General features: G+C 40.6%; 1 protein-coding gene across 4 annotated transcripts in view; it reads right to left on the bottom strand.

Moving 5' to 3' along the window:
- Positions 1-25,065, bottom strand: part of bcas3 (BCAS3 microtubule associated cell migration factor) — a 329,405-nt gene that overhangs the window by 76,772 nt on the left and 227,568 nt on the right. The window lies entirely within an intron of this gene.

The following is a 25,065-nucleotide window of genomic DNA, read 5'->3' as shown; positions in this document are numbered from 1 at the left end:
GCAGTGTATGTCTCATTTTTCAGAGATGTCAGCCAGAGGCTGTGCCCCACTACACGCTCTGCAGCATCAACCCTCTGATCAAATCACTTTAATGAGCAGTAGATGCCCAGCCTGCCGGCCTGAGTACAGGTGCATTGACAGCATCTCCCCTAGTGCTGAGGCCATGCGTGTGCGTATATGGTAATTATGAGGTGTGACACCTTGAGTGAGGTAACAGTGCTGATTGAATGCCACACTGAGGGTGTTCATGTGAGAGGACTGGAGGAGACAACTCAACCGCAGTGCCACACTGGCGGGGCGAGGTGTCAGAAACACTTTCTTTCCTTTATTAAGGGCTACATTCATGCTAGCGGCAGTGGCACACACAGGAACATGGAGGCGGGGTGAAGTCAGACTATACGGGAAAAAAATTAAAGCAAAGTGCAAAGAGTGTGAGCCTGTCAGACAAGTCAGAGAAAATGACTGTGTTGAGCATGTCGGCACTGGAGAGAATTCTGGGCAAAAAAGGTCACGCAAAGCTTCATGTTCCTGTTAATCAGATGAGGCGGCAGCACTGACACACTCTGGGGAGTGTGTGAGTGTTTGTATGAGTATATGTATGTGTGAGCGTGTGCGGTCCAGGGTGTCACTCTGTGCCTCTCATCACAAGTCTACTCTATGATGGTTTCTGATGGCCTGCCAGGCCAAGACACAGGCCCTTCTGGTGCAGGCAACAGAGGTGTGTGTGTGTGTGTGTGTGTGTCAGGAGTGGCCTTAATTCCATTCATAGTTGAACTGATGGAACATGAAAAGTGTAAACTCTCCCATACCTCTGATCAAAAACATACAGACACACTCAGAGACACACTTACTGGAAGTTTATTATTCACTGCGTAGACCACAGGGCAACTTTTGAAGTCTTAAAGGGATAGTTCACTCAAAAATGAAAACTGTCATAATTTCCTCACACTTATGCAGTTACAAATGCATTTGACTTTTTTTTTCTTCTGTGGAACCCATGAGATGTTCGGCAGAATGTCAGCATCATTAACTTTCATTGTATGTAAAAAGATACAATGAACGTCAATGGAGAATAAACGATGACATTTTGGTGAACTATTTCTTTGGTGAACTAAAGTATAGAGACCCACTCAAGCTCTGAAGTTAAAAATGCTGAAGACCTTCAAAGCCCACAATGAGTCCTGTTCCACAGAATAAAGAAAGTCATACAGGTTTGAAACAATGTGAGAGTGAGACAGAATTTTCATTTTTTGGTGAACTCGCCCTTTAAAACTCACATGTACCTCAGAAACCATCGCATAAAGCATGGTGGTCCCTTTGTCATCATTTGTCCATGGAGAGCTGATTAAAGCACAGGAGGCCCCAGTGGGCAGCATAACCATTAGAGTACCCATGATGGTAGAGGAGGGGATGTTTGAGTTTGGAATGATTTATCATGGTGTCACTCAAATCTGGATTTGAGAAATGGACAGTCCTGACCCCAGCAGGACAGGCCTAAATGTAGGAGAGAGGGGGGTTGAGGCTGATGTTTGGTTCCCATGCAGTCTTATTTAGCCAGTGCTATTTTGGAAGTGCTTCGTGCTCCCTGAGCATAACGTAGCCTGCCTCCTCTTTTCCCCTCTAGAGCCTCGGGTTATGTGAAAAGCCGAGGAGGAAAGAGGAGTGCCAAGCCAACCGATGCAGCCCTCCAGGCCTCCCCAACGTTGGTTACTCTCCACACACTGTGGCTGAAGAGAGGGGGAGGGGGGTATTCCGAAACAGAGGTGGGGTGCTAAGCGCGGCCAAGGTTTGCACTTCTACTTCCTGTCCTGGCAATCATTCACGGGGACCCTGCTAAGTGCTATTTCCTATATACACTGGCTTTTTATACAATCTTACTAAATTGCCTTCCTCTAGACTCTTCCTCTTGTTCTACATTTGGCAATCCAAATGTGTGATGCTTCTAAATGCATTGCGGGAGCACTATAAATCGACTCTGCTGAAAAGACCAGCTTAGACCACCATGAATGTGCCCTTTCCACATTTCCAGGTTTGGAACGCGGAAGTAAACTATAGCGGAATAAACTACTATAGTGGTGAATGGGTGACCAAAACAAATATAATTTTTACATTCTCATTTGTTCCAATAGCTAAATAAAACAAATAAAAAAAGCAATGTTTACATTTCCACAACTTTCCAAAAGATGATTTTTTAAGGGATGTCCCGATACTGATCAGTACTCATACTCGTTCTAAAAAAAAAAATGGTATCGGAATATCCCTAATTTAGATACACTGGCTGCCAAAGGTTTGGAATAATGTACAGATTTTGCTCTTATGGAAAGAAATTGGTACTTTTATTCACCAAAGTGGCATTCAACTGATCACAATGTATAGTCAGGACATTAATGTGAAAAATTACTATTACAATTTGAAAAAAAATTTCAGAACTTCTTAAACTACTACAAAGAGTTCTCATCAAAAAATCCTCCACATGCAGCAATGACAGCTTTGCAGATCCTTGGCATTCTAGCTGTCAGTTTGTCCAGATACTCAGGTGACATTTCACCCCACGCTTCCTGTAGCACTTGTCATAGATGTGGCTGTCTTGTCGGGCAGATCTCACACACCTTACAGTCTAGCTGATCCCACAAAAGCTCAATGGGGTTAAGATCCATAACTCTCTTTTCCAATTATCTGTTGTCCATTGTCTGTGTTTCTTTGCCCACTCTAACCTTTTCTTTTTTGTTTTTCTGTTTCAAAAGTTGTACATCTGGGCCTCAATCATTTTTTTGAGGAATGAAGGCTATACAATGCTTGAAACTGCCAAAAAACTGAAGATTTCATACAAAGGTGTACACTACTGTCTTCAAAGACAAAGGACAACTGGCTCTAACAAGGATAGAAAGAGATGTGGAAGGCCAGATGTACAACTAAACAAGAGGATAAGTACACCAGTGTCTCTAGTTTGAGAAATAGATGCCTCACATGTCCTCAGCTGACAGCTTCATTGAATTCTATAATATATGCATACATACACATACACTTGCCGCAGTGTATGTGTATGTATGCATATATATATATATATATATATACACACCTATTAGCCAGAACATCAATACCACCTGCCTAATATTGTGTAGGTCCTCGTGCCGCCAAAACAGTGCCAACCCGCATCTCAAATAGCATTCTGAGATTCTTCTCACCACAACTGTACAGAGCGGTTATCTGAGTTACAGTAGACTTTGTCAGTTCGAACCAGTCTGGCCATTCTCTGTTGACCTCTCTCATCAACAAGGCATTTCCGTCCGCAGAACTGCCCCTCACTGGATGTTTTTTGTTTTTGGCACCATTCTGAGTAAATTCTAGAGACTGTTGTGTGTGAATATCCCAGGAGATCAGCAGTTACAAAAATACTCATACCAGCCCATCTGGCACCAACAATCATCCATGCGATTATCTAATCAGCTAATCATGTGGCAGCAGTGCAGTGCATAAAATCATGCAGATACGGGTCAGAAGCTTCAGTTAACATCAACCATCAGAATGGGGAAAAAATGTGATCTCAGTGATTTGGACCGTGGCATGATTGTTGGTGCCAAAGACCCCGTACAATTGTTCAGCTAAAGACCTACAAAATGGATGAATGGGGGAAAATTCCACTTTCTAAACAGTACCCAAATGCTTGATAAGTGTTATTAGAAGAAATGGTGATTTTTCACAGTGGTAAACACTCGACTTTCCCAAATTCTGGAGTGTGTTGCAATCATCTGATTTGAAATTACTGTACATTTAAAAAAAAGAAAAATGAAATTCACAGGGTAAAACATCATATAATGTGTAGTTGTAGAGCTTTCAATATAGCAAATGGTGATTATAATTTACAAATCACTCATTTTTGTTTTTATTAGCATTTTTCACACTGTCCCAACTTTTGTGAAATTGGGGTTGTATGTCCTTTGATAATAATTTGGGTCAAATTTAATGGAAAACTATACGAGTTGCGCTCCATGGCACAGCAGATTTTTGAGCAGCCTCAGGAGACGGCGAGCCCACGGTGTGTGCATATGTAAATGTGCACATAAAATAAATGTTTCACAACCCAATTTAATTAACCCTGTCACTCACACTTTACCAAAGTTGTGTTGAGAAATATGTTTGAAAAGACTAAGGCTATTGTGCAACGAGCAGCCCTGTTTGTATCTGAAAGAAAATCCAGATTTATACTGATAATCATCTTCCGATTATCGAGGCATGAAAACGGCACCGATTTCAAGCCTAATAAATAGGTTTGCTAGAATTACGCTGCTAAAATAAGGTGGAAATGCATCATCACAGTCCCTGAAAAGGGTCCATTAGCAGGCTAAACCAAACTGATTAATGCTGGTCTAGCTGGTGGACCATTATATCCATGCTGTTCTCCAGCAATACTTACTCTGTAAAATGGTGACCAGCATGGTCTTTCTGGTAAAGCTGGTCGGACAAGTAATCTTGCTTATGAAACTGATTAAAAAGGCTGACAGTAACACCAGCACACCAGCATCCCATCTGAAAACATATACAGTATGCTGGTGACCAACTATGCTGGTCTATTCAGCAGGGCAGTGACTCAATGTCTATGTCTGATTATGAACTCTTGGTCAAATCTTTCGCTTTCTGATTTGAAGAGATAGCATGTAACTCTTACTCTTTCCTTCTCTCTCTTGTTCCTTGCCTTACCCTGAACTTATTCCACCCTCATCCTCTGTCTTTTCTCTGTAATCTGTGTTTGGAGCCCAACAGTAATTAAAACTCTTAAATAAAGCATTGTTAACAAGTGCTAATCTCCACCTGAGAACAGTAGATTAAAGGGCTAAATTTTTATTGTGACTGAGTGTTTAGCAAATCTGAGGCCTTTTACCTCCATCTCACCCTAAAAAAACACAGAGCACTGCTGGGATTTTTTTTTCTTCCTCCCTGGCTGTCATTGCATCTTTTCTGGTGACTGATATCTTGAGGAGTTGCATGTTGCTTCCTGATCAAAGCACTCCACAATCTTCTTTGCTAATTGCACAATTATCTCCAGAGTGCCTCGAACGGCAAAGGCCCTTTACAAGACTGTGTATAATGGCAGTGGCTATCAAAGCGCAGCTCTTGTTTTCTGATGTATGGCCACAGGCTTGGCTTTTAAAGGAAGCACAGTCTGTGAGCCTTTAAAGGATGTCTCTGTTTTACAGAGGCTGCAAGGTTAAACCCCTCTAAATAATCTGGACAAATGGAGCTGGTTAGGTGGTCTGCATGTCCAGGCGCTCAAAAATTGAGAGGAGAAAACAAGTAGAGAGTGGGGAAGGAATGTAAGAAAGATGAGAAAGAGAGGCAATACAAAATAAAAAGGGAAGAGACAGTGTTGGCTCATTATCTGTAGGTCAATGAGAAGCCCGTCATGTCTGATACAACCACTTTTGACTGCACAAAGTTGTGTCTATATAACACAGAAAGGCTTGGAATGACATGAGGGTCATTTCTGGGTAAATTATGCCTTTAAGTACTTTGAATGAGATTGCTTCCATTGAGGTTAAATGCTGAATGAAATACTGTTCCAAACAGCATTAGATTGGTTCCGAATGTGAGAGCAGATGACACTAAAGAGGCAGGCAGACATCCTCCTCTTCACAGCCTCAAGGACAAGAGTGACTGTCTGATTTAACACACACCAAAGAGTTCATCAGCATCCAGAACATCTGCCCTGTCAAAATACTCTCAGTGCTGTTGTGTGGCCCCTCAAACAAATGATCAGCCATTCCTACACTGGCAATGTGCTGTCCTGGGATCAGATGACTGGCGGCACAGTGGCTAAGTGTCACACAAAGAGGCAGGAAGGGGATCAACCTCAACCTGGCACATAAAACAGTGAAACTGGTCAAAGTAAATGGATTGGGGACATAGTTTGGTTTGTGAGAGTGATCAGGAGTGGGGTAGAGAGAAAGAGAGTGAGTCGGAGGCAAAGAGACTGTGATCAACAGTTAATTATCTCAAGTTCCACAGGCAGCTTACACTAAGCGCTGGAGCCAGCAAAAAGGTCCAACGTGCAAACAGAGACCCCCCCACACACATTCGTTTACTGCCACTGCACTGTGACCCTTGGATTTGTCACACTAATTTAGAACTTCTGTGGGGGATTTAATAGGTGAGCCTTAATTGCAAGGCAAGGTAACAGCCAGCTGGCCTTTGGCTGGGAGGAAAAATGAAGGCGCCTGATTTGGAGCTGCATACCCCCTCCTGTCCATCTAATACCTTTCTAATAAGCTTTCAAGGAAACAAAGACATATTTTAATCTCCTCTCGCTTCTTTCTTTTTCTTCACATAAGGGCCCCTGTTATAGACAGAATGGATAGAAACAGACTGGGAAAAGTAATCCACTTTATTATTGTTCTGTTTGCAAAAGGGACATTTTCATGTTAAGCTAAAAGGATAGTTCACCCAAAAATGAAAATTCTATCATAATTTACTCACCCTCATATTGTTTTGAACATGTTATGACTTCCGTGGAACACAAAAGGAGTTGTTAGGCAGAATGTTCGCTTCAGTCACCATTTACTTACATTATATGGAAAAAAATGAAATGAAAATGAAGTCATGCTTGTCATCGTATCACATGCTAATTCATCTGGGAAATGTGCACAATATGGCGTTTTTTTGGTTTAAAGGCAAACATCATGACAAAAATAACACTGGTGACCAAACATGCAGTGAAATTGTTTTTAGATTGACTAAAACAGCTCCTAACCATCAGAAGAATTCTTTCCAACACATCACTCTTCACCAAGAGCAATGCTGGTCAAAATGTACTGGGCTGCAATTAAGTGTTATCCATCCTGCACACTAACAAAGCCCACATGTACTTTATGAAAACCATCGGGGGCTAACAGAGCCAAAGCCAGGCAAGGACACCGCCACTTAGCTCGTACCAGCTCATCAATATGAGTGTAGAAGTTATGACTACTAGTCACAAAAGCAGCGCAATTTTCATGGACGTTGGTCAAACATAATTAGTGTTTGGTGGAATGCATAAAGGAATAGTTCACCCAAAAATTATGTTCCAAACCATATAACTTTCTTTCTTTTGTGGAACACAAAAAGAAATTTGAAAAATCTTCGTCTTTTTTTTTTTTCTTTTTTTTTTGTGGTGACTCTGGGATGTCAAGCTTCATAAAAAAAAGCTTAAAACACAGTTAAAGTAGTTAATAGAATCATGCACTCTATTCAAGGTCTTCTATACCATCAATTACAGTCTGTTCATCACTCAAATGTATCATATGGCTTTAGAAGAACTGAAATACAGTGTACAAGTCAAATCAGTTACTATCATTGGGGTTTCATTGTGTTTTTGTTTTTTTGTGGAGCTTGACAGCCCGGAGTCACTATTCACTTTCATTATATAGCAAAAAGCATGTGGAAATGTTTCAAATTGTTCCTTTTGTGTTTCACTGAAGAAAGGAAGTCATACAGGTTTGGAGCAAAATGAGTGTCAGAACTGTAATTTTTTGGTGAACTATTCCTTTAAGGCCAAACCGGCTATGTATATACTCCAATGGCTTATTTGCTTAATGTGTTGGCGGAACAAAAGTGAAGTAAATGCATGAGGTGTGTGAAGCCGTAGAGGGGTTTGTGGGTTCCTCCATGTTATAATTAAGACAGCAACAAGTGTTTTGAAAGCAAAGAGGCACAGATGGCAGATGGATAAGAAGCAAGAAGAGGCAGACTTTCCAGATGAATATATGAGGGTGAGAGCACTCGAAAGCAGAGAAAGCATGAAAGTGAGAGATATGCACCCTGTGTATCTCTCTCTGCGTCCCTGGGCCTTGGTAATGCTTTGCGCAGGCCAGCTTTTGAAGGTCATTCGATAGCTGTTCACCCAGCTGTTTTAATATTTAGTTTCTGCATCTCCCTTTTTTCTCCTTCATAATCTGTCACACTCCATCAGATTATCACCAGAGGCAAAGATTGCCAAAAAAAAAAAAAAAGAATTAAATAAAGAGGAATCTGCCAAGCTCTTAATCCTGATCTGCAAGGAGGAAGAGCGGAGTATCATCTCTGTACAGCCAAAGCGCCTGCAGCGACGTACATCAGCCAGTGTGGCAAATACACGGGAGGAGACTGATGGCAGGGATGCAGACAGATTACAGATGGGCTCAGGGGTGTGAGAGTGGCACTGGGGGCCACGGACCCTGCTGCTGCCGCCGCTTTGACTCTGATTTACGACTGGCCTGAGGGGAGAGCTGAACCAGGGCACGAGCCACAGATCACCCTGTACCACTGAGCAGGTCAATGCTCCCTGCCCACCAAGGAGCTGTTTCAGAGGAGTACCCATACTTTCGATGATATAACCGTAGACGCGCCTCCGGGCTTGATTGGTAGATTTGGGTGAAACGGTATAGGAATCGGTTTGGGAATTGTGAGGAATTTAACAATTCTGGTTCTGATTCCGCTTAATGATTCAGATTCCTTAACGATTCAATTTACAGTTCTTTTAGTACGTTTGAGGAAAAAAAATTGGAAATAAGAAAGGAAATTCTTATTGCATTTACTGCTCTTGTCAGTCTCTTGTTAAATTAGGTGACCATTTCAGATTTCTACGAAACATTGCATCTGAGGACATTGCATCTCTGTTGCTTCACTTTATTTGCAGTTATTCCAGAGTTGTTGCTGTGTTTGTCTCCTTAACTTTCCATCGTGATGTACCGCAGAATTGCACTGCAATTAGTGGCAAATAGTGGTATTTCCCTCTTATGTAAAACTCCCCTAATGAACTTGAGTGTATATAAGTGGATGTGAGTGACAGTCGATTTATTTAATTGGTGTGTAAAAAATCGTACAGTTTATAGTGTGTGTGCTTTTCCTTTTTCCTACTGTACTCCCAGGAATGTTGAATTCTTTCTGCTGTGTTTACTTGTTGATATGATGTAGGCCTCCATCCTATGATGTTAGTTGTCCAATCTGTTCCACGTACACTTCAAAAACCTGTAAACTAATGGGCATGGCACATACACTCACTGAACACTTTATTAGGAACACTATGGTCCTAATAAAGTGCCCAGCGTGGTCTTTTGCTGTTGTAGCCCATCCGCCTCAAGGTTTGACATGTTGTGCATTCTGAGATGCTATTCTGCTCACTACAATTGTAGACTTGAACCAGTCTGGCCATTCTCCAAGGCATTTCCGTCTACAGAACTGCCACTCACTGATTGTTTTATGTTTTTGGCATCATTCTGAGTAAACTCTAGAGACTATTGTCCATGAAAATCCCAGGAGATCAGCAGTTACAGAAATACTCAAACCAGCCTGTCTGCCACCAACAATCATGTCACGGTCAAAATCACAGAGATAAATTTTTTCCCCATACTGATGGTTGATGTGAACATTAACTGAAGCTACTGACCCGTATTTGCATGATTTTATGCATTGCACTGCTGCCACACGATTGGCTGATTAGATAATCACATGAATAAGTAGGTGTACAGGTGTTCCTAATAAAGTGCTCAGTTAGGAAACAGCGTAAGGCAAACGACGTTCACATTTACATTACTTTTCAGAACGTCGTTTTCTGCAAAAACCATGGAATAAAACATTTTCTTGAGTACAGAGCAAAAAGAAGTATCTTTAACTATACATTGTCATATGAACAACCAGGCAAAAACTGCACTGCCTGATTGAAGTCTCACAATCCTCCAGCACAACATTACATAACACAGTAAGAGTTCTTTGTTAATTTCGATTTGGTCATGACAAGTCATAACTTGTGCAGTAGTAAGATTAAGCCAGTAACCACTCAAACTAATGCATAAGTGTTTTTAATTAACTTTGAAAGAAGCGGCTCATAAGAGTAATTTGTTCGGGAATTGGACTACAATGGTCACACTGTATGTTTCGCACTGTATTTTCAAAAGAACCATCTTGTATGAGTCATTCGTTCAAGAACTGGAATATACTGGTCACACAGTGGGCTTTGTATTGTAGATTCCTAAGAAACCAGCTGATGAGAGTAATTTGTTCGAGAATCGGGCCACATTGGTTACACTGTGTGTTTCAGACTGTACACTCAATGGAGGGGCAGCAGTGCCGCTGAATAACGGAGCCAAAGGTCATGAAAATTCCAAAGTTTTGATAATTTTAAAAATGGAACTCTGTTCCCAACCCTTGCGAAATGTCACACGTTTTGCCATGGCAACATGGCCGGTGTATTGTTGGACGGCCCATGAGACTTGCATTCAGCCCACAGGCAAGAGTCATGAGAGCTTACAGGTGGCCTCTCTTGAGACAGATGACCCTAGTCTCCCCTATAACTAAGAACTCCTCCTTCGCACCAACCTCCACCATCTGCTAAGAGGCATACCTTCTTCTTACAAATGGCTGCCCTCAGAAGCGCACACCAAAATAAGAGCCGCCCACCTTTCAGCACCCTCCTGCCTTCCCCTGCTGACGTCTTTCTCTCTCTCTCTCATCCCTTCCTCCTCTCCACTCTATAAACAGGCCGGTGCTGGCTGCTGTTGAGAAGGGAACAGTAAACACATGGAAAGGGTTCGAGAGAGGGTGAGCACAGCGTGCACGCTGCAGTCAAATTCCTGATGAGACCGAAGCATTCACACCAGCCCCTGACCGCCGGCTGACCCACACGGATCAACAGCTGCCGTGTGTTTGAAGTTCCCCCTTGCAATCTCACGTTTCATTTGGGGACTTTTCCTTACGATTTTATTCGGAGGAATAATCTGCCTGGTTAGATGCTTTTGTAACACCCAATCTAATTCAACTGCAACTAAGCAGTCAGCGCTAGCTACCGATCCAACTGGGTCCAGAGATCTCTCCAAAAACCACTGACCTAACCATTCCGATTACTAGGAAAGACTTCGCTATATCTAAGCAGATATGGAAATAGGCCTATCAGCTTACAAACTGCATGCATGTAAATAGACTAATGCACATTTAAAAACATGTGCAGATGGAAAAAGGTGCGTTAGAATCTGTTCTCAATGTGGTTGTGTGAGGTTTTATTCAATGTGCAGTAACACCTCTCTTGTTCTCTCTCTCTTTTCTCTCTTTCATGTGTGTGCAGTCAGTGGAGAGTGATAAGAGCAGATTCTCCCGGCAGCATTGCCTAAGGCTAGAGAGCTGCTTTAGTCATTTAGCAGAGCAAGAGAGAGTGAAGAGGAATAATGCACTAACCCATCCACAACACAGCACTCCTAACCTCTCTGCAATACACATACAGCCATAAAACAACTGAGAAAGCATTCTATTACATGTAATCCTATTTAATAATGCATCAAAATATGATGTATTCCAACAGACAGATCAAAGAATTGAAAAAGTGCTAACTAATTCAATTACCAATGCTACGTAACCTACCAGGGATATCTGCTACCACTTTAACATTTAGTGTCACAAACACACAGCACTTGAAAAAGCACACTTTAAAGGCCTGTTAACATAGAGGGTGAAGTCATAAAGCAACACAAAGCAATTAATAAAAAACATTTCACGCCAATCTCAAACTGATCCACTTATTTATTGGAATAAATTCGGAATGCCGGTTTTGGCATTTAAAATTTTGTTCACTTAAGCCACACTTAAAAATTTATGTACAGCATGTCCTTGAAGTATTTAACAAAATATCAAACCAAGTGGCATTTGTTTTAAAGAAGTATAGCACAAACACACTTAGTAAAACATTTTACAAAAATAAGTTTGATGGGTTTTAAATTATAAAGCAATATACTGTATATTGATCAAAGTGCAAATTATATTTGGAAAATTTCTGGTCATCAAACTTGTATGTCCATAGTTGTCCATATTTAATGTGATGAACTACACCTGTGGTGAGGAGAAATAACTTCCCCCACAAAATTCACTTTTCACCATTTTCTAAAAAATGGATAAGTGAAGTTATATCTGAGAAAACAACATTTGCTTGCAGATGCCACTTGGTTTGATATTTTGTATCTAATTAATGGTATTCAAACATTTTTAAGTGTGACTTAAGTGTAAAAATATGTTCAAATACTTATTGGAGTCACTATATCAAGTCAAGTCATTTTTATTTTCTATAGCGCTTTTCACAACACATTTTGTTTCAAAGTAGCTTTACAGAAAATCATCCTATAACAGAAAATGAAGCTGTAATGTCTATAATGTCTTTAAGTCATTATTGTACCGTTTCAATTAATAACATGATTGTAGATTATGCCTTTAAAACTACATGTCTTTAGGTCACAAGTGAGCAAGCCAAAGGTGACTGTGACAAGGAACAAAAAACTCCATAAGATGTATAACTATACAACCAAAAAGCTTAAATAGTATTATTGGTCAGTCAGTTTTATCGCTAGTTGCAAAAAAAAATGCTTTCACAGAGTACTTTTCAGCATTTTTAGTAATGCCCATCAGTTTTATTATCTTGTCGTGCCAAACATTCACTGCTAAAATTCTTGCTTGGTGTGAACTGGCCTTAAAAACCCTTTCCTGTTAGAAAATGTAAAAAATAAGCCATTGAACAGACATGACCTCCACGATAATGCCAACAATTAACAGGATACAGTGGACACAGTGCAACACATTAACACAGAGAGAGAGAGATAAAGAGAGAGAGAGAGAGAGAGAGAGAGATACCACATTAGTATAAGTAGCATTCCTCACAAATAACACACCAACTTTTACTAAGGGCACTTTTTGCCTCTTTATTAGCCGGACTGAGGCATTCCATCTCTGCAAGTGTATAATCAGCCTTTGTTTGAGCAGAGAGAACAACATTAACCTTCGGTCTTGTCATGTAAGCTTATTACCCCAAAAGCACGCAGAGGCCAAGAGCCCAAATACACAGCAGCAGGATTAGCTAATCAACCACTCCCCCTGCTAGGACAAGAGCAACTCTATACGGGGTTCAAAGGTTGTATTCAATGTGTATGTGTACTGTAAATCAAATAATTAAATAATGTTCATCTGTACGGGTCTAATAATAATTGGCTTGCGTGTTCTGTGAGAAGAGGATCACTTGTAGCGTTGAGGCTAATGGCCTCGTTCTCTCTGCTTGTCTCATTCTGGTGTTGTTTTAGCTCACTCCTTCCACAACTTTCCAGAAGTTCAACTAAAGTTGAGAGGTGAGGAGGTCAAGGCGGTTGTGGAAAGCCAGGCTATTGGAAAGGGGGCACAAACACACGTCGTCTGGACACTGTGGTGTGTGTGAAGGGGGTGGAGTGTGTGTGGACCCCAACTCCTCTCCTTTTATCTCTTACACACACATCTCTTTCACTGAAGATTGTGTCTGGCTCCCTGAAACACGTTCATACTAAACCAAACCACAAACACACAAACACACACACACCCTCACACTGTCTCTCTTTTCTTTCTCACCCTCACAACATGCTCACATGTGATCAAACATACTCAAAACGTGGCCAGATTTAAGAAAAAGCATACAAATCATGTATTATTTGAAACGACAGCCAACAGTTTACATTCTTTCTCTGGAGGAAGAAACAAATATGAACTTGCAGATTGATGCTCCATTTTTCCATTTTCTGTGCAGAGCATGTGAAAGGCATTCGTTGAGTGTTGTTGAGTGCAGGCTTACTGATGCGTCTGAAAACTGGACTGTACATGGACTAAAAAACTTCAACAAGTGAATGTAACCAAGCAATGGTTACTGAGTTACATGTGGTCCCCCTCCCTCCCCACCCCCCCCCCGCCCCCGTCTCTGGCCTTCTTTAATCTGGGGTCTTGCGCTGCTGGCCCTGGCTTATTCCTCTCAACACTCCCATAAATATGACAAAGCCCTGATCAAAGCCAATGGCTGGCCCCTAGGTTTATTTGAGCATGGAGTCATTTACAGTGCAGGAAAGAAACACACACATAAACGGTCTCGCACACACGTGGGTCATACTGGACCTCGGTCCAGGCCGCGGTGCTGAGTCACAGGCAGTCGGAAAGCAGGACGAATCGTTTAAAAGCCACTCAGATACCAGCCTTAGTGAAAGTGACACCAAAGTGCCAAGGCACTGAGAGAAAAGGAGGAGAAAACAACAAGGCTTTAGCACATTGGAACAAAATTCGCTAATGGAGAAGACATGCTAGTAGAGGGTGATAGCTCTGTGAAAGCCATTAGCTGGCCAGGTCACTGACAGACATTTCCAGCCGCTGTTTTTCTCCTCTCTCGTTCTTTCTCTTCCTCTCATCAGTCCTGTGGCTGGAAGAGGCTCGTGTTTCTCATGGGGGAGAGGAGGTGTGAGCGGCGGACATCTCCGACACCGAACTTGAACGTTTGAACCCACAGCTCTCAGAGAGCTCAGTGGGGAAGAGGGCATGATAAAGAAGTAGAGCAGAACGTGTGAGTGAGATAGTTCAGAGAGCCTTTGATCCTCAAACACTGCTCTATAGATACACTTTTTACAATGACCTGACGGGGATGAAAGAAAAACACGGAACGTGGGGAGTTTCATCTGTTCGTCCTGGGTTGAGATTGACAATGGCCACATGGTGAGAGTGGATCGTTAGACTTGTGCAGAAAATGTAAAAAAATTAAAAAATTAAAGCCAATTAAAATGTCCCGTAAAGAGAGCAACGAGAAATCCTGAGGTTGAAAAATTACAGGGGTGAACTAAATTAGAACATCATTGTTTATGGGCACTAGGGGTCATTCATACATCTTGAGACATGTTTTTAAAAATTAAACTTTACATGACACTGCATCATAAAGGTATAGTTCACCTTTAAATGCAAATTCTGTCATAATATTTTTGCATCCTTTTAGAATGTTGAAAATGAATCACTAACCACTGCGAGTGTACAGAAAAGACGAACTGGGGATATTAATTAAAATTTCACTAACTGTGTTCAATAGAAGGAAGACAGTCATACAGTATTATAAGACAAAAAATATAATGTTTGATAATGTGTGAGCTATTCCTTTAAAAACAAGCCTCTCATGGTGTGAGACGATGAAAAACAGCCAGATGTGTCTCAGCAGTCAAAGATTTATCAAATTTTTACATAGAAAGTTGAAATCTACTTTGACTTGGGACACACACACACACACACACACACACACACACACACACACAAATGCTCAAACACACAAATGCTAGCTTGACTCATCCCTAAACCTTTTTCACGGGCTGTAGTCAAACCAAGCAACACCTAGTTGAGCTGCACAGATGAGACTGTTATTGAGCTAAGTTCTCAGGCGAGTGTGTGTGTGTTTTGGTATATTTGGACACTTTTTAAGGTTACACACTAATAATTACTTGGGTATTATGCTATAAACATGGTATATGAGGACACCTCATGTGTCCCCGTAATTCAAACCGCTTAAAAAAAACATACTAAACAATAGGGCTGGGTATCATCTGGTACCTCACGATACATATTGCAATACACAAGTCATGATTCAATATAATTGCGATACATCATGATATAATAATATGACCCAATTACGAATCAATTCCAATTTAAATTCCAATTCATTTGGGCATTTTTCAGTTATATACTGATGTTTTATGAAGAGCATGTAGCTCGAAACATCATGTTTTGGTCTCTTGGTGAGCTCATTAAATTGATATGGAGGTAACAGTGTGCCAGCATTGTTGTGTGTTAAATTATTTGAATAAACAAATAGTTGAATATAAATAAAGATACATGGATATAAAGTATCGATACAATATCATAAGAAAAAGTATTGTGATATCAATATTTGATTGTATCGCCACAGCCTTACTAAACAATAATTTTTATTTTATTTCATTTTTTTATGTACAAATACCAAATGGTTTCTTTGAGGGTTAGAGGTTTAGGGTTAGGGGATAGAAAATATAGTGAAGTCAATGGAAAATCTTCGTAAAACCTATCTACAAGCATGTGTGTGTGTATGCGAGGAGGTGCCTGACTCTAAACAGCTTTTGACACACATACACAAATACACACACACACACATAGCTGCTCAAGCATTAAAAGATGGCTTGCTGTAAATGAGAGGGGCTCTTCATGAGCGAACAGCAATTATCAGCACGGATATCATAAGAGCATCACAAGATGCTGTAAAACAGCTGTGGCCATTAGCCATACTTAGCTAATGCAGTAATGCCAATAAATGACATGATTACACTGTGTTGATCTGACCGTGGTTGAAAGGGTGTTGTTTTGTTGCTGTATGTGTGTCTGGGTATGTTTGAGAGCATGTACACATTCTTGATCTCGCAAACATAAGCATAGCTTACAACAACAGTCAAGTACCTTTAAGGATTACGACCACGTATAGCGTGTGGCTCAGGCTAGATCCCCTGACGCCGACACACACACACACACACACACACACCATGTCTGTCTTGTAGCCTATTGACAGCCCTTTAAATGTCAATCACTTAATTTACTGAAAACATGTACAAACCTGCTACGGCCCCATAAATTTGAGCAACAGGACTTGGAGAGTTAATGAACATCTTGTAAAACATGAATGAAGGGTTCAGGGCATTACAACGCGTGATATTGTGAATGAAAAGCATGTGAGAGGTTGGAGGATTGCTGGCTCTCTCCCAGCCCATCTGACCAGCAGACCAAGAGCAAGGTACAAAGGGGAAGAGAGTGGAGGTGGTTGGAAACAAGTCAGAATGAAAGGAGGGAGAAAAAGAGAGACAGGAAGAGGTTAGGACTTGAGATGGTGAGTGTTGTAGTCACAAACTATGCACGTAATTGCTGTCTTCTTGAACACAAAACAGCATATTCAAATCAACACATAGTGCCATCAAAAAGTATTTGGACACTTAAGACACACTTAAAAATATAATGTAACTGTATATTACAAAATATCAAATCAAGTAGCATTTACTTTATATATATATATATATATATATAAAAGTGGTCTGTTAGGTTTTAATTGACAAAACAAATGTTTAAAATCAAGACAAAAGCATATTTAGACACTTTCTGTTTGTTTTTAGCACAAAACGCAAGTTCTCACACGAACATGCGAGACAGTGAACGAGGATCTCGCAACAGATTTTCTCACCAAAACCTATTGTACGCCTTCAAAAGACTTGGAATATGACACAAGCCACTTTTATGATACATCTGGGTGAACTATTTCTTTAATTCATACTAGAGTTGGGGTACTCAAGTTCGGACTCGGACTCTGGTCCAGCTGAGTCCATGGCATTTTATTTGTAATGCAATGAACAAAATAAACAAATAAAAATAATGAAACAGAAATGAATGGACACTCTGCCTGCAAGCAGTTGTAGACGTAGCTAGAGTTTGTTTCACCACGTTGAGCAAACACACCTGCAGAGCGGCACACTCAGTCAACCAATACGCTTGAATGTTACTACGGAGACTGCTGTATAACATCGTGAGGTGGCTGGCACAAAGAACACATAAAGACACGTATGTAGCCAATGTACTAGAAACTACAAGTCTCCAAGTTTCGCACGGCACGCGACCTGACAACTGGTAAAATCGCAAGCGCCGTTTGTGCAGCAGAGACGGTGCACGCATCACAGTTTCGTCGTGGTTAAGAACTTCATTAAGTCAAGTCACCAACATCATGTCTCTCAAAGTTAACTAAAACAACATATCAAATTAAAAATTCAGAAAAATATTATTAATATTGGGCTGTTAAGTCTTTTTAGGTGTAATGTGTCCACACATGTATGCTTCTGTAGACTCTTGTGGTCCACCCAGTTTTGTCAACTTAAACTGGTCCTTGATGAATTAACTGTAACTTTTTAAATAATCTGGAAAAAAATGTTTTATTGTTAAAGCATATTGCAACTTTGAAAAACAGATAAACAGCACCTATTTATTGTTTTTCTATTTTAAAAGCATTGACGAGCTGCTTAAAATATATTCTTTTACAGTTTTTTCCACAATGAAATATGAAGTTATTTTGGGCAGCGAAATGTTTTGTTTATAACTGAATTATAGATTGGGTGACCAGACATCCCAGTTTATTACACAGGACAGTCCTGGTTTTTGGTAGGGTCACTGATTTTTTTCTTCTTAAATTAAATCTCCTCGTTGTCCTTCTCACTATCTTTTGCAGAGAAGAAAATAAATTTTGTTGCTTGATACATTCATTCTAGTCTTCAGCAAATCAGCTGAAATGTGTCTGGTTACCATGACAATGACGTCATGCGCTCTATGTCATCCTGTCAGACAGCGCAAATGCCCAAAATAATGCATAAATGCGTTTTCAACAACGAGCTGAAAGAAGCCAATCCATGTATTCGTGCAACAAGTGAAAATGTAAGCGGGGTGTTTTCTGAATGTTTATTCGCGAGCACAGAGGTAAATCAGACAAGTGTCACATTCAGACAGCTACACTGCACTTTTTTACATAGTATAAGCACTTAAAGGAATATTCCGGGTTCAATACAAGTTAAGCTAAATCAACAGCATTTGTGGCATAATATTGATTACCACAAAAATAAATTTCGATTCGTCACTCCTTTCTTTAAAAAAGCAAAAATCTGTGTTCCAGTGAGGCACTTACAATGGAAGTGAATGGGGGAATTTTTTTTACATTAAAATACTCACTGTTTCAAAAGTATAACCACAAGACATAAAGGATATGCGTGTAAACATGATTTTAGTGTGATAAAATCACTTACTAACCTCATCTGTGTAAAGTTATAGCAAATTTTACAACTTCTCTGCCATATCGATGTGATGTCAACAAACCCTAAAACCCTAAAATTACAGTAAAAATGACTATTTAAACAACTTTACAGCTCAAATAATTCATGAGTTTTAACAGAAGAATTAATGCACGTGCTTTTATAAAATTATAAGCTTCACATTTCTTTGTTTAAACCCTCCAAATATTGGCCACATTCACTTTCATTTTCCCCACTGACTTCCACTGTAAGTGCCTCACTGTAACACAGATTTTTGCTTTTTTTTAAAGAAAAGGAGTGACGAATCGAAATTAATTTGTGTGTTAATCAATATTATGCCACAAATGCTGTTGACTGAGCTTAACTTGTATTGAACCTGGAACATTCCTTTAAATGTTGAGATGTGGGGATTGTATTTTGAATTTTAGGTTCTAATAATGTTGTGAATTTTGTGTTAAAATGTGTATCTGACATGACTAGTCTACTCATAATTGAACACATACAATATGAAATTATATGGATAGAATAGACTATGTGGAATTTGTAGTAAAAAAAAAGCTAAAATGTGGTTAAATAGTGAAAAACAAAATATAAAATAAAATATACATTTTCACAAACTATATATTGCAGAAGATTGCATACCCCTTTTATTTCAGGCCTATACGTTTTCACACCCCTTTCAGAATGTATGCAAATATAAGATATAAAAGATTATATATTTTATTTAGTACTTCCCTTCAAAAGCTACATTACACAAAATGTACTATAATTTACACAAATCATCCTGTTCAAAGGTTTGCATCCCTTTGGTTCTTAAGTTGCCTTCTTGAGCATCAATGAATGTTTGCACCTTTTTGTAATAGTTGTGTATGTGACCATCAGTTGTCCTAAGTGTTAAAATCTGGATGTCTATATCATTTAGCCACTGTTGGGAAGAACTCAAATGTGCAGAAGATGCTGGGAAACCAAAGAATGTACAGTATTTATCTTAAGGAAAGTGGGCAGCTTCACAGCTCAGGACAAAGCAGGGACTCATGAACAATTATTACACAAACAGTCATTAATCATAGAGAAAGCAACACACCATATTAAAGGGTTTGCTCTCGTGTCAGTAGTTCTAAAGCTCGTGTGAAGTCTGTCTCATGAACGCGCACAAGGGAGCAGAGGTCGATGAAGAGTTTAACTTAATACATCAGATTTCTGTTTGTTTCTCACCAAACTTTATCGTATTCCTTCAGAACAAGACATGAGTCACATACAATAATTTGTTAGACTTCTGAATTATACTTTTGTGTCCTTTTGAAGCTTTAAGAAGTGGTCACCATAAACTGCCATTGTGTGACATTACTGAGCACAATTTTACTGTTTATGTTTTTACAATTTCTCCCTTTGTGTTAAGAAAAAGAAAGAAAATCATATGGAGTTATATCAACACAGAGGTGAGTAACAATGACTGAATTTTAATTTTCCCTTTTAATGTAAACTATTGAACAAAATTATTTGTTTAAATTCAGTTACCATATTGTCTTGTGGAATATACAATATGTGAATATCTGTTGTCAAATAGCTTCTTCAAGGTAGTACTAAATTAATTTTTATGATACCTCTTATTTTTTTAAACGATAACACACGGACGCATCAGGGTTTTACATGCACAAGCAGTGCGTAGAACTTCCCCACATTTTCCGTGAATTAACAATCATGTCTGTGTTAAATGGCCCTAATATTAGCAGTGGGCTTTACCTGTGTTTTCGGATATAGCAGTTGCAGTCAAGTCAAGAGATGTAACTTCTCAGCAAGTGCTGTTCTCAGCACTGTGCTGACTCATATTCGCAAACCAGTCGGCAGATAGGAGACAAAAAAGAAATCTCAGTATATATTTTTTCTTTAGATAGGGATAATTTTAGATAAAACTAAACTAAACTGAAATTTAAAACAAAATTAAAATTCGAAACAATAATAACGTTAATGACTAACGTAGCTTTCACTTTCTTTAGTCTATGTTTGATTGGAGGGGAAAAAGCAACAAATAACTGAAATGTCAACAGAATGCAATAAGATTTGTGTTGAAGGATAGTTTTGTCTTCATACACCTACAGCATGTTGCTTTCATTCTGAAACCACTATTAAGTTTGTTCAGCAGGATACTAATCTTTTTCACCCAATTTGGAATGCCCAATTCCCAATGTGCTTGTGGTCGCGTAGTGATTCGCCTCAATCCGGGTGGCGGAGGACGAATGCCAGCTGCATCTGCGTCTGAGACTGTCAACCCGCACATCACTCAGCACACCCTGGGATTCGAACTAGCGAACTCCAGGGGTGGTAGCCAGCATCTTTACCACTGAGCTAACCAGGCCCCCACAGGATACTAATCTTAATATTTGTGTTCATGTTACATTTATATTGACAATTGTGTTTTCTTAGTTGTGAAAGCTTAAAATATTGACGTTGAGTTTATGGTTACAATTTGAATCAAATTCATGAACAGATTCATTCGGACTCGGACTGTTATGGACTCGGTCTTGAGTCTGACTTGGCCCCTTTTGGACTCAGACTCGATTGTTTAAAGACTCAGACTTGACTCAGACTCGACTAAGGTGGACTCGATCCCAACACTAATTCATACATTCCCTAAAATGACATTGGGACCAGTTTGGGTAAAAGTAATTGCATAAAAAGATAATTCTGAGACATCTATTTTCAGATGCCACTCGGTTTGATATTTTGTTATCTAATGCATTGACATTAAAACATTTTACAGCCACTGTATAGCTGTTTGTGTGCCGAGTACAGTTTGTTCTTATGATGTTGGATGGAAGATTTGACCCATTCACTTTAGGAGAGAGGGGCCCAAGCAAAGTTCAGCCAATCAGTGTTAGGGACATAAGGGCACAGGGAAGGATGTATAATTAACTCAATCAGTTTAATTGGTAGGGGGAGAGTGAAGAGAGCTTGGCCTCAGCGCTGAAAGCAGATGAGCAGAGGAAGCAACACCCCCTAAGCACTCACAGAAACAAAAACAAAGAGAAATGTACACATACAAACACATAGATGAGGTAAGGCACGTACACACACTCAACATCCCCCTTACAGTATGAGCAATCACTCCGAGTCCCTGTTCCCTGAGTGTTTCAGGAGGACAGACACTTCCCTGTATCTGACCCAGCTATCACCTATTCTACCTCTGTGTTCAGGTCTTATCAACTGTACAGATAAATTATGGGCAAGGATTAGGCAGAAACCGGCTGAACAGTAAACAAAGTTTAATAAGAAACTCAACATAAAACTAGCATAAACAAACACAGACAAACATGCAACATGGCCACGTGCATCTCTCTTTCTGTCAAACTGGCGCCTCCGGCTCCCCTTTATATCGCTCTCCCGCTGATCAGCTGATTCAGTGCCGGCCGTGCATCATCATGGCCCGGCCACGCCCTCCTCCTCTTCACACTCCTCCCCCGCCAGATTCAGGCCAGGCCACCACCGGTCTGACCAACTCCACCCCCCCCCCCCACCCATCTCAGGAGGGGATCCACTGCCCTTTCAGCCGTTCTGTCAGCCTGTGGTCCACCCTGCCTCCTGTGAACCTGGGGGAGAGACGAGGGGAGGCGTGGGGAGAGGGAAAGGTTGAGCGGAGACACACAGAGAGAGAGAGGAGAGAGAGAGAAGAACTTGCTCACTGGCTCCCGACGCGCTGTCGCCCGGCCCTCAACTGCTCTTCCGCCCTCTGGAGGAAGACAGCTTGCTCCTCCCCGGCAGACGGCAGCGAGTCCTCCAGCCCCTAGCGGATGGAACCACTCCTCCCCTTCTTTGGCGGACGGCAGCAGTTCCTCCGGCTCTTGGCGGCCGGCAGCGACTCCTCCGTCACCAGGCAGATGGCCACGGCAAGGATTCCGCAACAGCGCATCCCTCCTCCCTCCTGGGTTTCAGCACCACTGTAACAGTATATGGTCGGGCAAGGAGGAGGCGGGAACCGGCTGAACAGTCAATGTAAAGTTTAATCAGAAATTCAACATAAAACAAACATAAGTATAAGAACACACATGCAACGTATCCCTCTCTCTCTCTCTCTCTCTCTCTCTCTCTCTCTCTCTCTTTCTCTCTCTCTCTCACACTCTCTCTCTCTCTAACTGGTGCCTCCGTCTCCCCTTTATCTCGCTCTCCTGCTGATCAGCTGATACAGCGCCGGTCGTGCATCATCACGGCCCGGCCACGCCCTCCTCCTCATCACATCAAAATAGCCCAGCGCTCAGCCAACAGCTCAGGTTACATGATTTGATGCAATTGCAAATTGCATTTAAACTGACCCACACTCATACAATGAAGCTCAGTTAAGAGGAGATGGGGAACATGAAAGCCCCTGTTGATGTCCCACACTCTTCCCCCTGGCCTGACCGCATTTACCCTTTGCTGTGATCAAAAGCAGGAATTTGATTAAGGGAGATAATGGAAGACGATGGGGTGAAAACAAACTTTCGCAGCTGTGCCACCTCGGAGGGGACCAGTCTACGACTGAAATGCAGTACACCTCAAGCTGGCCACCCAGACAGATGATATCAAATGTGTGGGAGATGATCCTAACACAATTCCTCAATTGGCCCTCAGCACAAGTTCATGGGAGCTTGAATGTTTTTGCTTCTCTCTCATATATGCTTATTGCTTTCATTCTAAATTATTAATTTTTGTTAGAAAAATTGTTGGAGAGAAAAATCAGATCTGAAGTGTTCCATCCAATAATTTTATTTTTGAAATAGCTGTAAATTCACACTGTATTTAAGGGGATAGTTCACCCAAAAAAAAAAAATTCTGTCATCATTTACTCAAACCTGTATGACTTTATTTTGCAAATCAAAAAAGGATAATTTTTTATGAATATTCCAGTCCTTCTTTTTAATACAATAGCAGTTGATAGTGACTCACTTTAAAGCTTAAAAGAATATTCTGTGTTCATTACAAGAAAGCTCAATCGACAGTTTTGTCACATAATGGTTATTAACGCAAAACTAATTTCGACTTGTCCCTCCTTTTATTAAAAAATATTTAAAAAAATCAAAGATATAGTGAGGCACTTACAATGGGGCCAGTTTTGGAGGGCTTAAAGGCTGAAATGGAAAATATAATTTAAAAGCACTTAAATCAATTCTTCTGTTAAAAATGGTGTATTATTTGAGCTGTAACAATTTTTAATTCCTGTTTTAGGGTTTACGGCATTTAGCGATTTTAACAAACTAAAATCATGTTAACAAGCATATTCTTTATCTCTTGTGGCTATGCTTTTGAAACAGTACTTTAACGTTTACTGACTGGCCATATTTACTTCCATTATAAGTGCCTCACTGAAACCCAAATTTTTTTAAAGAAAAGGAGGGACAAGTCAAGATAAATTGTACTGAACCTGGAATATACTTTAGGACACAAAGGTATCATAAAAGAAGTTCATGAGACTCGTAAAGCATATTCCAAGTGTTCTGAAGGCATACAATACAGTGATTTTTCAGTGAAAACTGTGATGTCCGCTGCATGTTCATGAGATCTACTCTGTGAGAAGCTCATTCACAGTGGCTTGCATGTTCATGCAAGAAATTGCATTGTTTCGTGAACATGTGTGCCACAGTAAACATGCTTGTTTTTCTCACCAAAACCTATCGTAGGCCTTCGGAAGATTTGAAAAATGATCCACGAGTTGCATTATCATCTGCAATTGCATTGAAAAGATGTCCGGGACATTGATTATAAATTCTCTTTTTGTGTTCTGCATAAAAAAGAACATCATGTGGGTTTGGAACAACATGAGGGAGAGTAAAAAATAAAAGCAAATTTTTTTTCCTTTCACAAAAGGACACTGAAAAGAGCAGTGCTGCAATGTGTACATAGATGCAGCATGGGGTCACAGAGGGTGTGTGGTGAAGTGTGGTGAGCAGGAAGCTGAAAAGGCTTAATGACATCATTGGAAGTGCCCAGCTCCATCTACTGTTTTAAACAACTTTCCCATGTGATGGCACCACAGGGTCTACATTCCTCCGGTTTCCTATCTTGTACGAAACGGTCCAGCAGAGAGAAGCACAGTAGTTATACGAGCACAGGCCCAGAGATGAGCAGTGGCTACGAGAGTGGGGAGGCTGCTGAGAGGTGTCAGCATGGAGCCAGATCCTGAGCCTACATTCAGGGCTTATCTATTGTGTGGCAACAAGCAGACTTATTCATGGGGCCTGTGTGTCGCCAAACTCTGCTAATGAGCGTAGCCAGCAGGTCCACAACGCAACACAGGGCTCCCATTCAGGAGCACAATACAGGGGCCAGGTTTCTACAGTGGGCAGTTAGAGTGGGGGGCTGGCAGGGGCGTTCAGGGCACTCAGACCCTATCAAAAGGGCAAAACCCAAACTCTGTCAGTGCACACTTTAATGAACAGCCAATCAAACAAGGACAGTGGAAAGGAGGAAATGTGTATACAGA

This window comes from Myxocyprinus asiaticus, chromosome 31 (genome assembly GCF_019703515.2).
Source record: "Myxocyprinus asiaticus isolate MX2 ecotype Aquarium Trade chromosome 31, UBuf_Myxa_2, whole genome shotgun sequence".
Taxonomy (NCBI): domain Eukaryota; kingdom Metazoa; phylum Chordata; class Actinopteri; order Cypriniformes; family Catostomidae; genus Myxocyprinus; species Myxocyprinus asiaticus.
The sequence above is the reverse complement of the archived record's forward strand: the minus strand, read 5'-3'. Positions and strand labels throughout refer to the sequence as shown.